Source organism: Lepidochelys olivacea, assembly GCF_965140295.1.
Source record: "Lepidochelys olivacea isolate rLepOli2 genome assembly, chromosome: 14".
Taxonomy (NCBI): Eukaryota; Metazoa; Chordata; order Testudines; family Cheloniidae; genus Lepidochelys; species Lepidochelys olivacea.
In genome coordinates this window covers 21,921,078-21,937,998 of record NC_140424.1, presented here as the reverse complement: position 1 = coordinate 21,937,998, position 16,921 = coordinate 21,921,078, and the positions used below count along the sequence as shown (strand labels likewise).

Sequence of the window (16,921 nt, the reverse complement as noted above, 5' to 3'; positions counted from 1 at the left end):
AGCCTGATGAAGCCATCAAGGCCCCAGTCCACCTAAGCACTCAAGCGCATGTGTAACACAAATCCAGTGAGTAATCCCATGTCTCTGGAACAAAGCATTTAAGCATTTGCTTAACTTGAAGCTCATGGTCACAGGGTGGCTTGCCCTTGGAGAACCTAGGGCTAAGCCAGCCCTGCTTGCAAGGTGTGCCCACCTGAGAGGAATCAGGTAATTCAAATATAATAAAAGACAGCAGGATGCTGTAGGGAGGAGTGCCTGGGAAAAGACAAAACCAGGAAGCTCCTGGGGGTAGAAGGCCTGCTGGTAAGCCAGGGGATCCCAGGAAACAGGATGCTGTGTGGAGTTGGAACTGTCGAAAGATGCCATGTTTGGTTTGGAATTTTGTTTTTGACCCGCTTTGTTATCAGCCTGATGAAGAGTGAAATAAAGAATTTGGGGCTGAGAAGGGGACTGGAAGCTGTGTGTTCCTAAAAGGGTGCTCCCTGGTGAAAGGGAACTGGAGGTGGGTGGTGGTGGCTATGGCACAACAATTGTGTGGAGTAAATGGGGCTGCTTGTGCTCTGAAGGTGAAGTATGTGCTTAAATGCTTTAAGGGGGAGACTTCCAAGAGAATATCAGGAAACTTCCCTTCCCCCAACTGTTGCATTTCACCAGTGCGTTCTGCTGGAATCCTCCTTTGGCAGACCTCCACCCCAGGAGACAAGGGGTTGCAAGGGAAAGCTAGTTGCAGGCTCAATTGTGACTTCACTACAATAGCTTCGTAGGAAATATCTAATATGAAGAGGGTCCCTAAGGTGCAATCCAATGGCATTGTGCCATGCTCTGGAAAGTTGGGACCTTTGGCTCTCCATGCCCTTTGTGATTCTGATGACCGATCTCTAAGGGTCTGATCCAGCTGCCAATGAATTCAATTGGAGTCATTTTATGGACTTTATTGGGATTTAGATCAGGCCATAAATATGATATGGTTTAGCACATATATTTCTGATACTTATGGTCTGGAATCTAAGTCAAATGATACCTCCTGTCCCTGCTCATATGATTACAGTTCTTATAAAACCTAAATCTAGTTTATGCCATGGCTTTTTGCATAAAAAAAGCACTCAGTTGCAGTGGTCTGGTTCCATATGAAGCCACATATGCAATATAATAATCTCATGCTTTAAATGACCTACTCTGTTAATATTCTCATTTCTTTCTATGCTGAAGTATAAACCTTTTATAGGGCTATACACCCACAGATTTATGTGACTCCAAATGGTGACTTATTTTTATGTTTCTCTAGCTTTATGCCCTTGAAAACAGCATTACATTGTATTAACTTCTTGTGAACAGTCCATTTGCCAGTTTCATGCAGTTCGAGCACATCTTTCTTGCAACACTGGATACTTCAATCAGATAATCTAATTCCCAGAACAGGATCCAGACTTCATTGCTTTAAGCCTGTTGTAGTTTACAGAAGCTATAAGAAGACTTTGATTCAACTAATTTGTTTCTATTTTCTACTCCAACTAGAGTAGAGCTTATTGATGGTAAGATTTGACTTGTGGTCTCGAAATAGCATCAGACAGGGAAGAGTCTCTCATAGTAACAGATTGGTATTAAATATATCACAATGAGCAATAGTTTCTACTCAAATTATTTATTTAGTGGCTTTAAAAAAAAAAGTCCTCGGAGAATTTTGAAATGTGTCCAGAGGATTTAGGAGCACAAATCCCACTGAAGGTCAATGGGGACATTTTTTTTTTAAAGAAAAGTACAATTCTTGACACATGTTGTGATCACAAAGTTAACTGCATCTTAACTATGTGAAAATGCAATACACTTGCCTTTGAGAGAAATGAGAGGCTGTGGTTTCGTGACTCATGGGGAGAGGATGGATTTGAAATGATTTACTCATGTCACATTTGGGGTGTGTGTGTGTGGGGGGGGGGGTGTTAAAACCTCAGTTGCATGCTACTAAGTTCCCAAGAGCAAACTATCTAATAATCTCCTCATTTTCAGAGGTGCTGAGCACCCACAACTCCATCTGAGTTCAATGGGACCTGCAGATGCTCAGCACCTTTTGAAGTTGATATCCTCGTGGGACCAGATTTCAAGAACTCGGCACCTTTAGAAGCATCTCCTTTGGGGCCATATTTTCCATGAGTGCTCAGCACCCAGCTCTGGTCACTTTATTCTGGTGTGTAAATGAGTGCTTGGCTTATGTGGATCCTGGACATTAACCAGGTGTCTCAGGGCAGGTCTACCCTAGATGCAGTACATCAGTGCAGCTGTGTCATAGAATCATAGAATATCAGGGTTGGAAGGGACCTCTGGAGGTCATCTAGTCCAACCCCCTGCTCAAAGCAGGACCAATCCCCAACTAAATCATCCCAGCCAGGGCTTTGTCAAGCCTGACCTTAAAAACCCCTAAGGAAGGAGATTCTACCACCTCCCTAGACAACACATTCCAGTGCTTCCCCACCCTCCTAATGAAAATGTTTTTCCTAATATCCAACCTAAACTTCCCCCACTGCAACTTGAGACCATTACTCCTTGTTCTGTCATCTGCCACCACAGAGAACAGTCTAGATCCATCCTCTTTGGAACCCCCTTTCAGGTAGTTGAAAGCAGCTATCAAATCCCCCCTCATTCTTCTCTTCTGCAGACTAAATAATCCCAGTTCCCTCAGCCTCTCCTCATAAGTCATGTGCTCCAGTCCCCTAATCATTTTTTGTTGCCCTTCGCTGGACTCTTTCCAATTTTTCCACATCCTTCTTGTAGAGTGGGGCCCAAAACTGGATACAGTACTCCAGATGAGGCCTCACCAATGCCGAATAGAGGGGAATGATCCTGGCAATGCTCCTACTTATACAGCCCAAAATGCCATTAGCCTTCTTGGCAACAAGGGCACACTGTTGACTGTCATCCAGCTTCTCGTCTACTGTAACCCCTAGGTCCTTTTCTGCAGAACTGCTGCCTAGCAGCTCGGTCCCTAGTCTGTAGCAGTGCATGGGATTCTTCCATTCTAAGTGCAGGATTCTGCCCTTGTCCTTGTTGAACCTCATCAGATTTCTTTTGGCCCAATCCTCCAATTTGTCTAGGTCCCTCTGTATCCTATACCTACCTTCCAGCGGATCTACCACTCCTCCCAGTTTAGTGTCATCTGCAAACCTTCTGAGGATGCAATCCAAGCCATCCTCCAGCTCGTTAATGAAGATATTGAACAAAACTGGCCCCAGGACCGACCCTTGGGGAACTCTGCTTGATATCCACTGCCAACTAGACATGGAGCCATTGATCCCTACCCGATGATCTAGCCAGCTTTTTATCCACCTTATAGTCCATTAATCTAGCCCATACTTCTTTAACTTGCTGGCAAGAATACTGTGGGAGACCGTATCAAAAGCTTTGCTAAAGTCAAGGAATAACACATCCACTGCTTTCCCCTCACCCACAGACCCAGTTATTTCATCATAGAAGGCAATTAGGTTAGTCAGGCATGACTTGGCCTTGGTGAATCCATGCTGACTGTTCCTCATCACTTTCCTCTCCTCTAAGTGCTTCAGAATTGATTTCTTGAGGACCTGCTCCATGATTTTTCTAGGGTCTGAGGTGAGGCTGACTGGCCTGTAGTTCCCCGGATCCTCCTTTTTCCCCTTTTTTAAAGATGGGCACCACATTAGCCTTTTTCCAGTCATCCGGGAGCTCCCCCTATCGCCATGAGTTTTCAAAGATAATGGCTAATGGCTCTGCAATCACATCAGCCAACTCGTTTAGCACCCTCGGATGCAGTGCATCCGGCCCCATGGACTTGTGCTCATCCAGCTTTTCTAAATAGTCCTGAACCACTTCTTTCTTCACAGGGGGCTGGTCAGCTCCTCCCCATGCTGTGCTGCCTAGTGCAGTAGTCTGGGAGCTGATCTTGTTCATGAAGACACAGGCAAAAAAAGCATTGAGTACATTAGTGACAGAGGATGTGGGAAAAAGCTAGGTTGCCTCCCTCATTCAGTAAGGGGCCCACACTTACCTTGACCTTCATAAAGCCTGCTGCAGTTTCCACGATATGCATCTGAGGAAGTGAGCTGTAGCTCACGAAAGCTTATGCTCTAATAAATTGGTTAGTCTCTAAGGTGCCACAAGTCCTCCTTTTCTTTTAACATACCTGAAGAAACCCTTCTTGTTAGTCTTAACATCCCTTGCTAGCTGCAACTCCAAGTGTGATTTGGCCTTCCTGCATGCCTGAGCAATATTTTTATACACCTCCCTGGTCATTTGTCCAATCTTCCACTTCTTGTAAGCTTCTTTTTTGTGTTTAAAATCAGCAAGGATTTCACTGTTAAGCCAAGGTGGTCACCTGCCATATTTACTATTATTTCTACACATCGGGATGGTTTGTTCCTGCAACTTCAATAAGGATTCTTTAAAATACAGCCAGCTCTCCTGGACTCCTTTCCCCTTCATGTTATTCTCCCAGGGGATCCTGCCCATCAGTTCCCTGAGGGAGTCAAAGTCGGCTTTTATCGGGGTGATTGAAGTCCCCCATGAGAACCAGGGCCTGCGATATAGTAACTTCTTTTCATTGCCAGAAGAAAGCCTCGTCCACTTCATCCCCCTGGTCCGGTGGTCTATAGCAGACTCCCACCATGACATCACCCTTGTTGCTTACACTTTTAAACTTAATTCAGAGACTCTAGGGTTTTTCTGCAGTTTCATACTGGAGCTCTGAGCAGTCATACTGCTCTCTTACATACAATGCAACTCCCCCACCTTTTCTGCCCTGCCTGTCCTTCCTGAACAGTAAATATCCATCCATGATAGTACTCCAGTCATGTGAATTATCCCACCAAGTCTGTTATTCCAATCACGTCATAATTCCTTGACTGTGCCAGGACTTCCAGTTCTCCCTGCTTGTTTCCCAGGCTTCTTGCATTTGTGTATAGGAACTTAAGATAACTCACTGATCGTCCTGCTTTCTCAGTATGAGGCAGGAGTCCTCTCCTCTTGCGCGCTCCTGCTCGGGCTTCCTCCTGGAATCCCACTTCCCCACTTACCTCAGGGCTTTGGTCTCCTTCCCCCAGTGAACCTAGTTTAAAGCCATCCTCACGAGATTAGCCAGCCTGCTTGCAAAGATGCTCTTTCCTCTCTTCGTTAGGTGGAGCCTGTCTATGCCTAGCAATCCTTCTTCTTGGAACACCATCCCATGGTCAAAGATATCACTACATCTGGTGAAGATGCTCTATGCTGACAGGACAGTAGTGAAGTTGCGCTGCTCAGAGGGATGTCCTCCTTCTCACGCCCTGGAGCAATGTAAGTTAGAATGACTTAAGTGGTAGTGTAGACCTGCCTTTGCTGTGTAGTTGCTGAAGATCTACTCTCCGGTGCTGGTTTGTGTGTGGGCAAGCTTTACCGACTGAAGCTAAATGCCCACACAATGGGTCACAGTGACGTAACTAAATCAGTTTCTAAACCCATCCAGTTAAACTGGTACAACCGTCTCATGTGGACGAGGCCTCAGCTATTAGACTGAGGCCTCAGTCACAGGCAGCATGGACCTGCTGCACCAGAAGCAGCTTTGGAGAAAAGGGGGGTTATGGCAGGAAGGGTGCAGCTTATGTCCCCCTTTGCGCCTGTCCCAGTGACTGGGAGGAGAGAGCCGAGGCTCAGCCCATTCCTCTCCCCTCTGTCTACTCCCTGCCCACTGGCTGTAAGCAGGGGGGCAACTGAAGAGCAGTGGCTGTCCTCTACACCATACCTGGATCCAAGAGCTGGGTAGGTTGAACATGGGGATATTTCCCTGCTTTGCCAAGTAAGACTGTGAAAAATGAAGGGTGGGCGGGGGTAGTTCTCCTTTATGGACACCCAGTTAGCTGTAAAATTCCTCTTGGTAAAGCAAGCAGAGAAGAGCTACCTGTAAAGGGTTAAAAAAGTGTCGTCGTCCCCCCCCCGTAAAGAAAAGGACACCTGACCAACAGAGCCAATGGGAAGGCTAGCTTTTTAAAATTGGGAGGGAAGCTTTCCCTTTGTTTCTGTGGTTGCTCTCTCTGGGCTGAAGAGACAGGGCAGCAGGAATGCTATGTAAAGTTTGAACCAATTATGAAAATCATCAATCATATCTAGTTTCAGAGTAACAGCCGTGTTAATCTGTATTCGCAAAAAGAAAAGGAGTACTTGTGGCACCTTCAGAGACTAACCAATTTATTTGAGCATAAGCTTTTGTGAGCTACAGCTCACTCTAGAACTACTTCTAACAACCCAAATATCTAAGTAGATTAGGAATGTTTAGAAAGATGTGATTAGGTTTTTTTTTTTTTTTTTTTTTTTTTTTTTTTAAGGCTTGTGGGTTCCTCCGTGCTTTTGTTTACTTGTAACCTTTAAGTTGAATCCCCAAGAAAGTTATGTTGGGTGCTTAATTTTTGGAATTGCTCTTTTAAAATATACCAAAAGCCTAAAATCCAGGTGGATTTTCTTTTTGTTTTTAATAAAATTTACCTTTTTTTTTAAGAACAGGATTTAGATTGTTGTGTCCTTGGAGGTTTGTGCCTATGCTGTTTGATTAGCTGCTGGCAACAACTAATTTCCTTTTTCTTCTCAGCACTTCCCCGGGGGTGGGGGTGAAAGGGCTTGAGGGTACCCTACAGGGAGGAATTCCCAAGTGCTCCTTCCTGGGTCAAAGGGTGTTTTTTTGTCTGGGGTTTTTTTGCATTTGGGGGGTGGTGGTAGCATTTACCAAGCTGAGGTCAGAGAAAAGCTGTGACCTTGGTAGTTTAATACAAGCCTGGAGTGGCAAGTATTAATTTTTAACATCCTTGCGGGCCCCACCTTCTGTACTCAAAGTGCCAGAGTGGGGATTCAGCCTTGAGAAAGACTAAGGCACAATCTGGTTCTCAGGATTCACTCAGGCCTCTTTGAAACGAATGTGACTTTTGCCTGAGTAAGAACTGCAGCATTTGGCCCTCTGTGAACCACTCTTCTGTCTACAGTGAGAGCAAAGTCCTATTTCTCTAAAGCTGAAAGTCACTCCTGTCCGTGCAGGAAAACAGATGGTTGGAGGGGGAGTAATATACATACAGTGAGATGATTACAATTCCAGAGCTGCAAAGACATCTGAGGCCATGAAGCAATCTACTTGAATGTGAACTTTGGCAAGGAACCCAGATTTCTGGAGAAACAATCACTCATGCAAAATAAAAACTCACATATACACACACTGCTAGATAGGGAATGAGAGAGACAAGGAGGCTGAGGTAATCTTTTATTGGACCAACTTCTGTTGGTGAAAGAAAAATGCTTTTGAGCTTACTCAGAACTCTTCTCAAGTCAAGGAAAAGTACTTGGAGGGTCACCGCTATATACAAGGTGGAACAGGTTGTTTTAGCATAAGTAGTTAATCTGTTCTACTATGTATCTAGCTGTGAGGCCTAGTACGTTTCTCAGACCAGAAGAGTTCTGTGTAAGCTCAAACTTCTGTCCCCAACGGAAGTTAGTCCTATAAAAGAGATTACCTCACCCACCTTATCTCTCTCTCATCCCTACAATACTGCAAACACATAAGTAGCTATGAGACCTGAGCAAAATATTTGGCAGGGCTACTAGTGCCATTCAAGCAAGTGGAATATAGAAGATTTGATGTTCCCTCCTATTTAAGGAGATCCGGGGGGTGAGGAGGAATAGTTCCATAACGTCTCACTAATAGAGCATTTCAGTTTATGGCTTTTTGTGTTTGGAATTTAAGGTCAGATGGGGACTGGATGTAGTGAAATTGCTGGGATCTAATGCTCTGCTGTCTTTCACCCTGTGTTGTCTTTGACACCTGTGAGAGGTGGGGGTCAGGTGCTAGCAGCCTGATTTGGTAGCATTTGTCACTATTTTGCAGGGCCATAGATAACAAGGCTCAGTCTTTTTCTATTCTAAAAAATGAATATGTAATAGTGGGACCTTCTCACTAGGTTTTTGTACATGTGCTGGGTGAGGTCTGCTTATGCCAGGGCAGAAATCAGTCTTTGGCTGCACTGGTAGAGTAACAAGTGGCAAACTTCTCAGCCATTAATTGTTAATTAAGTTCCAGTTGGAGGCTAGATACTGCTCTGTTATACCTCATGGATAGAATTGGTGTTGGAAAGATGTAACACAGGACATAATTGGAAGACAATGGCTTGTACAGGTGTAGCAGAGGGCAGAATTTGGCCTGCAGACGCTGAGAGATTCCAGGCTGAGTTTGCAAAGTTGGCAGTCAGACAAACCATCATTTTACTGAGCTTGTTACATCTGGTATCTATTGAGGGACAAGAAACACTGGGCCTTGGGCTAGTGTGTGTGTGTGTTTGCTTTTTGTTTTTTTCTTTATATAAAGTCGGGGGAGGGCACATGGGTCCCATGGCTGAAATTTTTTAGCCACCATCACTTTTGTGGCATTTTGACGAGGAATTTCATGAAATTCCTCACTTTTTGCCACACAAAACAAAACAAAAAAACTTTCCATGGTTATCCTCTTACCCCATATCAATTGGTATCCCAGATCTCACACCAAAGACGACATCCGTAGCCAGTTCTGTAATAAACTAACTCCAGGTTTATTATCTAGGAAAAAGAAATGAGTTATTTATAGGTCCAAGCAAGCATGCAACACAAATGAGTTGTAAATTCTAAGAGTGACAGCGTTGTAGTGATCTGTCAATTCAAAACGTCACTCAGGGCAAACCCAGGGATAACCCTGGGGGAATCTCTCACTTCACTTCAGAGTTTCTGGCCCTGTGACTGTTCAAATAGCAAAGCGATGAAACATTTTCATGTGACCCTGCTTCCTTTTACATTTGGCCTTCCAGTCCACGGCTCGAGCTCCCTTGCATGTAGCATTTGCAAGGTGCGATAGGGCCACGCACCAATCCTTTGTATTGTGATTTTTTTAATGGCTCGTTTAATCTTTATAGCCTGCCTGAATGGGCGAGAGAGGCAATTCCCTTGCCTGGGTTCACAAGCTCAGAGCAAACATTTTTAAAGTTATCAAGCAAAACTTACACATCATCTTTTAGCATGGGATTCAAAACTGATGTTTTGTTGGTAAAGATGGATCTTTACCAACAAAACTGATGTTTTGTTGATTAAAACTGATCTTTTGTTGGTAAAGATGGAAACTTTTCAAAGAAAATAGCAATCGTCATAGGGGCAGTGATTTTGTATTAGGCACACTGGGACTCAAGGACAAAGTAATTACCCTCACTGTTTTTTTAATAAAAAGAAAAGGAGTACTTGTGGCACCTTAGAGACTAACATTTATTTGAACATAAGCTTTCGTGAGCTACAGCTCACTTCATCGGATGCATGTCACCTTGTTGCCTTGAGTCTCCGCTAGGCCCACAGTCATGCAGGGAGCTGTAAAATGGGGCACAAGCTGTCACCTGGAAGCAGAGGAGCGGTGGAAGAACCGAGCTTCCAGGGAGCTAATGGCTGCATCTCCTGGAGAAATGGCTACCAAACACTGAGTAACTAAGGAATGCAATAGAGACTAATATTTCTGGAGAGTTTTCTCTTTGCTGTGTAGCAATCAATGTCTCCTGAGCATGAGAAGACTCCAAGGAGGGGGAAAGCTGCCAAAACGACTCTGGGGTCCCAGAGCTCTGCTGATGGCACTGCAGGGAAACCCTACAGAGAGGCTTTCTGGAGAAAGGCTGAGTGAGGATTTGCCCTCTAGGTCCTCAGCCCCGTTCTGCATGCAACAAAGGCTTCAAGAGAGAAGCATGGTGCCAGACTACATGCATCTAGTATCTCATAGCTGGAAACAGCCAGACAGAGACTCAGCTGATATAGAATCATAGACCTTAAGGTCAGAAGGGACCACTATGATCGTCTAGTCCAACCTCCTGTACAACGCAGGCCACAGAATATACACTGACAAAGCTCTAAGGAGTGGAATGGAGCTATGCTGGTTTACAAGAGTGGAATCCATTGGAACTATGCTCTTCCAGATGGGGAGGAGACAAATTCCATTGTTCTCCCAGCAATGCCTGAGTCAGGGGGACATTGACTCATGGAGCTAGTTACACAAGAATGCCAGTGTTTGCAGTATCAAGGCCTTTTATAATGCTTGTAAAAAGAGCAGGTGAGATGCATGTTGAAGTGATTTTTAAGTTGACAGGGCCCCATGATGGAAATGGAGCAAGACTGAGAATTTAGGCACAATCCTCGCTACCCCAAGCCAGGATCAGACTCCCCAGTACAGCAAGGTATTAAGAAAGTGCCTAACTCCAAGCATGTCAGCCCTAGGCTTATTCCTGTGCTCAAAGTCAGACAAGTGCATAAGTACTTGCTGAACTAGGGCTTAGAGCAGTGGTACTCAATACATAACCCGTGGGCCATACGTGGCCCATCTATCACACAGCTAAGGCCCAGCTGTGTGCTAAAGGCTGCTGGGCCTGTGGGCTGCCCCACTATCTGGCGCAGGAGGGTTCAGGGCCCTGGCTGCCCTGCCCCACAAGGTGGGGTCCGGGCTTGCGGCTGCCCTGCCGTGCTGCCCAGCCCTGCGCTGCAGTGTCCAGACTCAGGGCTTTGCTGCCCTGCTGCTTGACCCCGCCCAGCAGGGTCCGGGGTGGGGGCTGCCTCGTGGTGGGATCAGGGGTGTAGGGGCTGCCCCACAGACCCACACCTGGAGTCTGCTCCTGGCCCCACTCTGTGGAGGGGTCTGTGGGTGGGCCAGAGCATTGGGCATAGGGGTCTGTAGGGTGATTTCAGTCGGTGGGGGGCACTGTGGTTGTCAACCTGCCGCCCACAATGATAAATAGGTTCAGAACCACTGCTCTTACTACACTAACATAAGCCCTATGCCTCTCATGGAGGTGGTTATTATGTTGGTGTAGTAGGACACTTACATTGGAGGGAGTAAGGCTGTAGTGTAGACGCTGACATAGTTTGACACAAGCTGCTTTATGTGGACCTAACTTTGTAGTGTGGAACAAGCCCTTGTCTACATGCAAAAATCGCACTAGTTTAAATTAAATTGGTTTTTAATCTAGTTTAGTTAAATGGGTGCAAACCTCTATGCAGACACTCTTATTTCAATTTAGCCTAAATTGATTCCTAATTCAGTTAAACTGAAATAAGCCTGATTTAAACTGAAGTAAGTGTCCACACAGCCTTTTGCACCTGCTTGACTAAACTGGTTTAATATCACACCTTAAGCGACACTTGTGTACATTTCTTGTGTAGGCAAGCTCCGTGCATGCACAAGGTGTGATAGATGTATGACTATATGAGTGTGGAGGTTTGAAAGATGTATGCATGTGCATCGGGTGTGTAGCTGTGATCAATATGTGCAAAATCAGAGAAAACTGGAAAACAGAAAAAAAGAAGAAATGAGCTGAATAAATCAACCATTTAAATGGAGAGACAAGGTGGGTGAAGTAATATGTTTTACTGGCCCAACTTCTGTTGGTGAGAGAGACAGGTTTTCAGGCTACACAGAGCTCTCCTTCAGGTCTGGGGAAAACACTCAGATGGTGTGTCACAACTAAATACAAGGTGGAACAGACTGTTTAGCATAAGTAGTCTAGTCAACACGTATTCTCAGAGCCAATTCAAGGTGAAGTGGCCCGTTAACACCTCTCCAAAACAAAAGAGGGGGGGTTAGTAGATTGTGGTAATAATCCATATATCCAGTGTCTTTATTAAGACCATGATTTTAGTTTTAGCAAAGTTAAGAATTTTAAGCTCCCAGGCTTGTCTTTTGATGCTGTTGTGCAGGATGAAGACTTAGAGGACAGATATGGAGTGATTGTTTTGTGAAAAGTGTTCACCCACAGGTGATATGATGGTTTTTGTATTTTATCATTTTTCGGTGTGAATTAATTTGAGAGGATAGTGTTTGTCCTGTTTCACCCACATAGCTGTTATTGTTCCACTTTGCACTTAGTTGTGACAGCCTGAATATTTTTCCTAGACCTGCAGAAGAGCTCTGTGTAGCTCAAAAGCTTGTCACCAATAGAAGTTGGTCCAATAAAAGATATTACATCACCCTCCTTGTCTCTCTAATATCCTGGGACCAACATGGCTACAACAACACTGCAAACAATCATTTAATCTGACATTCATCCGCATTCCCCATCAGAGTGCAAATAGTTTACCTGAAGCAATAAACTAAAATAAATCCAATTCCTCCTCCCTGCTGTAGCGTATAGACCAGAGGTGGGCAAACTATGGCTCGGGGGCCACATCCGGCCTGCGGGACCCTCCTGCCCCGGGAGGCTTGCTCCTGGCCCCTCCCCTGCTGTCCCCTCTCCCTGACAGCCTCACCTCGTTCTGCCGCCGGTGCACCGCTGACCCGGTCTCTGTGCTGCGCGGTGGTGGCGGTGGGGTGGCCCGGCTCCAGCCGGGCGGCGCGGTTGTCGCACCACCAGCACTCCAGACAGCACGGTTAGGGGGCAGAGAGCGGGGCTGGGGGGGTGTCCGGGGGTGGTGGTCAGAGGGTGAGGGTGGGGATAAGGGTTGGGGCAGGAACAGATGGTTGAATGGGGGCAGGGGTCCCGGGGGGGGCAGTCAGGAAGGAGGGGAGGTTGGATGGAGTGGCAGGGGGCAGTCAGGGGACAGGGAGAAGGGGTGGTTGGAGGGGGCAGTCAGGAATGAGAGGAAGGGTGGGATGGGGTGGTGGGGGGTGGTCAAGGAGCAGGGGGTTGGATGGGGCAGGGGCCCCGGGTGGGGGGCAGTCAGGAATGAGAGGGGGGTGGGATGGGGCAGTGGGGGATGGTCAGGGAGCAGGGGGGGTGGATGGGGCAGGGGCCCCGGAGGGGCAGTCAGGAAGGAGAGAAGGGGTTGGATGGGGGGGGGGGGTGGGAAGTTAGGGGCAGGTGTCAGTTAGGGGCGAGGGGTCCAGGGGCAGTCAGGGAGAAGGGGTGGTTGGCTGGGGCAGGGGTCCCGGGGGGGGCAGTCAGGAATGAGAGGAGGGGTTGGATGGGCGGAGGGGGGCAGTTAGGGGTGGGGGTCAGGGAGCAAGGGTGGTTGGCTGGGGCAGGGGTCCCGGGGGGGGCCATCAAGGAATGGGGGGGTTGGATGGGGCAGGAGTCCTAGAGGGGGGGACGGATAGGAGGTGGGCCACGGGCCACGACCCCCTTCCCTAACCAGCCCTCCATATAATTTCCAAAACCTAATGCGGCCCTTAGTCCAAAAAGTTTGCCCGCCCCTGCTATAGACTATGTTAAATAGAAATTAAATTAGGCTTTGACCTGAAGTTAGCTTAAGTGTAGTGAAGTATGGGAAATGAGCTTTTTGGTGTGAGCAGAAGTCAGAGGTAAGATGGAAAAATAGAAGTTAGCAAGGACCTGCCCCAAGGTTATGCTGTGGCTGTGTTTTGCTTGTAAGTGGTTTCAGCAGGATTTTTAATGAGTGCTTTTAAGAACTGTGACTGTTTTGTTCAAATGCTAGCTACACTGATAACAAGGAAGGACGAGGTGTCTTGCCAGGGCTGTACAGTGATGCTCCCTGGTGCTCCCACTAGCTCCCCAGCCCCAAGTTCAAGGAGATCCCCAGGCCAGCCAGGCCTCCTGAAGAGAATTCGGTTACTAAGCATCTTGTGAGTCCTTAGCAACGCTCCCCCCTCCGCGCTCCCTCCCCTCTTGGCCAATGGGTGGGGCTGGGTTGGTGTGTGTCACAAAGAAGGGGGTGGGCATAGAAGCTGGGGGAGGGAGGGAGGGAGATGCTCTGAGCACTGAGTGAGCTGCAAGCAGCCTGTGGATGCAGAAGGCTCCCTCCCTCTTCAGCAGCAGCCAGGTGAGTGTCTGCACCTCCCACTGCCATCCAGGAGCCCCCCTAGCCAGTGGCTGCAAGGGGGCTTGGGAAGACAGTGAGGAGGGAGCACCTGGCAGGGGCTGCTGGGGACCTACAAACAGAAAGGGACCCACCACGCACCAGGGCAGCACAGGGGGCAGGAACCCAACCCCCCCGTGTCACTGCCCAGCCTGCATGAGCTTCAAGGGGGATAGGGAAGGGGAGGCAATAATGTAGTGGGGAGGGAATCAGGGGAATTTAGATTGGCCACTCCCCCAAAATCTCCCTTCCCCAGAACGAAATCTGTGTGTGTGAAGTGGGGGACAAGGAGATACTGTTATGGTCCTATAGACAAGCTAATGGTGGGAGTGGAATCCAGGGAAACATCCCCCCAACCCAAGAAAGTACTGTGCACCCCATGTACGTGTTTGGAGGGCTGACGGGGTGCAGCCATTTACCTTTGTGCGTGTGTGGGGGGGGTAGATGGGTTAGTAGTTTTAGGGAGTGGGTTGTACAGGGATGTGGGAAGGAATTTACTTTTAGTAGGGGAGCCAGGGCAACATAGCTTTCTTCATTCCCCAAACCATCTCTTTCCCCTCTCTCTAAATGTGTGTGTCAGCAGGGGAAGGACAAGCATTTATTAGGAGAGGAAAGCCATAGAAATTGTCCTCCAGACTCCAAAACTATTTGTTTCCAAGGTCTAAATATGTGCAGTGGGGACAGGGAGAATCCATATTAGGGGGACAACACAATGGCAATAATTGATTAGTGGGATTTGGCCATGGAATTTAATCCTAGCCCTGCCAAAACAGCCAGCTCAAAGGGCCACATTTTGAAAAGTTTTTGCTAATTTGGGGTTTCCAGGTTGAGACACTTTGGTACTGAATCTTCAGAGATACTGAGCACCCACAGCTTCTGTTGATCTCAACTCAGCAGCATCTCCGGAGATCAGGTGCTAGAGGTCTTAGGTTGAGCATCCACACACCAAGGCAGCCGAAAGGGGTGGGCACTTAAGTTTAATCATTTCACAGATGCAGGGAACGTACTCATCTCATGTACCTCCTCTTACTCATCTCTCTCTTTTTCTGTGGTTTGTATTAGCATTTGCTAAGTTACCTGCTATTTATTATTGCTATTAATAACACTTCACACTTCTCAAGCACTGTTCACTGAGCACGTCAAAGCACTCTCATAGAAGCTACAGATGGAAAAGACTTAGTAGGTCACCTAGTCGTTCTTTCCAGACATTTGAAAACATGTACAGCATTTCCTGGATCTATAGCAGTTTCCAGACCTGCATGTGGCTTCTTGCCTTCCTCTTCCAGCCCAAATGTTCTGTTCCCAACTCTGAAGTTTAATAGTTTCCTGGCCTCAGAGAATGTCCTTTTCTCCTTCCATGACCTCACTAGTTTTCATTGGTTGGCATGATCATTTGCAGTATTATGTTCCATATCATTTATATTAGGAATCATTCATTAGTAATAATAATACTTTGCTCTGCTAAAGCAACATTTGTTTGAGCACCCCAAAGATGAGTTATAGATGTTTATTATTGGTTAGTATAGCAGCAGCCTAGACTTTCATGTGTCTTTCCTTCCATGTTGCCTGATTCTGATCTCACACTTTTTACATCTGCATAATTCCACTTGGCCAGATCCTCAGCTGGTTTAAAATCATCATAGCTCCATTGAAATCAAAGGGCTAGCAGAGGGTCTGGTCCAGTGAATTCAATGGTGGTACTCCTGATGTACAATAGTGTATGTTGGATCGGAATCAGGTCTGTAAGCTATCTATTTTGTGGCACTCAGTGGCCCCTATTTTGACCCCTGCACTCCTCTATATTTTTTTTTCTGATGTGCATTGTCATTTGCTAAATATATTAAGACATTATATTTTTCTTAGTCTGCTGCTTCAAGCATGTTGTGTGTCTCCTTTCTAGTCCCTTCTAGGAATGTCAGTTATAAATTATCAGGATTTATTGGTTTTGCTCCTGGGAAGGAACAGGTTTTCTTCTGTTGTTGCTGAGGTGACTAAAACTCAAGAAACCCTCCCTCCACAGAGGTTTAGAACTTTAAATATAAACCAGTCTCTCTCATGGGGAAATTGGCCAGCGTAGGTGTAGTGGAACAATTATACTGCTATAGCTATGCCAGTATAACTCCCTGTCTGGACACTCTATTCTGAAATAGAAGTGACATTATTCTGGTATGACTCCACTTTTTAAGGAATAAAGTCATTTCCCCATGTGGACAAACCCTCCATTGTGGTGCATTGTTAAATAGCTACTAATCTTCACTCCCTAGAGATGACTCCACTTCATTGGTGGGTAGATCTGTGTAGTGTGTGTGTGTGTGTGTGTGTGTGGCTTGCACATAGGTCTATTCACTTTATACAGTGGCTTAGGATCCATGTGGATAATAGGCATTGTATCAGTGCAGGATCATTAGAATGAAAATACAGCTACATCACGTCTCTTTTCCTCTTTGGTCCTGACTCAGAAAAACACCTCAGCAGGTGCTTATATCTATCCCTGTTCAGGAAAGCACTTAAGCACATGCTTAACATGAAGTAAGTGCTTAAGTCCCATTGACTTCAATAGGACTTCAGTGCATGCTTCAGGCTAAGCACCATTCCTGAGCAGGGACCCTTTCCTGAATCAGGACCTTTACTGTTTAGGCCTGGCATACTCCTACAAATGAGATTGACTTAGCCATGTTGTTCAGGCTTGTGAAAAATGGTGCATGTTGAGCAGCATGGTTAGGTTGACCTACCCCCGTGTAGACACAGCTAGGTCAAAAGAAGGATTCTTCCATCAACCTAGCTGCCGCCTTCTGTTGCTGTAGGAAGTGTCTATGCCGCGGCACTGCAGTGGCGTAGCTGCAGCACTGTAGCTGTGCCTCTGTAGCAGCTGTAGTGAAGACGTACCCTTAGATTATCAATCCCTTAGGACAGTGACTGTCGGTCTGTTCCGTGTTTGCACAGCACCTCCCACAAGGGGCCGTTACAGGGCTCCTAGGAGTTACCCAATACAAATACATCAAAAAATAAACGTATTGATGTTTGTACAATATGAATATTGGAACAGGTTTAATATGTGAAGGGTTTTTATTTAACTGTAAGGAACAAATTTTGGAGAACACATTTTCTGTCTTGAATTTCTACGAATACTGTAGCTTTGTCGACGGTA

At 46.4% G+C, this 16,921-nt stretch overlaps 1 protein-coding gene across 2 annotated transcripts in view; it reads left to right on the top strand.

Annotated features, from left to right (window-relative positions):
* The first annotated feature begins 4,967 nt into the window (after positions 1 to 4,967).
* Positions 4,968 to 16,921, top strand: part of TEKT3 (tektin 3) — a 33,547-nt gene continuing 21,593 nt past the window's right edge. The window contains exon 1 of one of the 2 annotated variants that reach the window (XM_084648219.1): positions 4,968 to 5,292. The gene's annotated coding sequence lies outside the window, so the exon portion shown is untranslated. Of the gene's footprint in view, positions 5,293 to 13,652; positions 13,738 to 16,921 lie in introns of those variants that run through there. The other variant, XM_084648218.1, reaches the window with a different exon arrangement.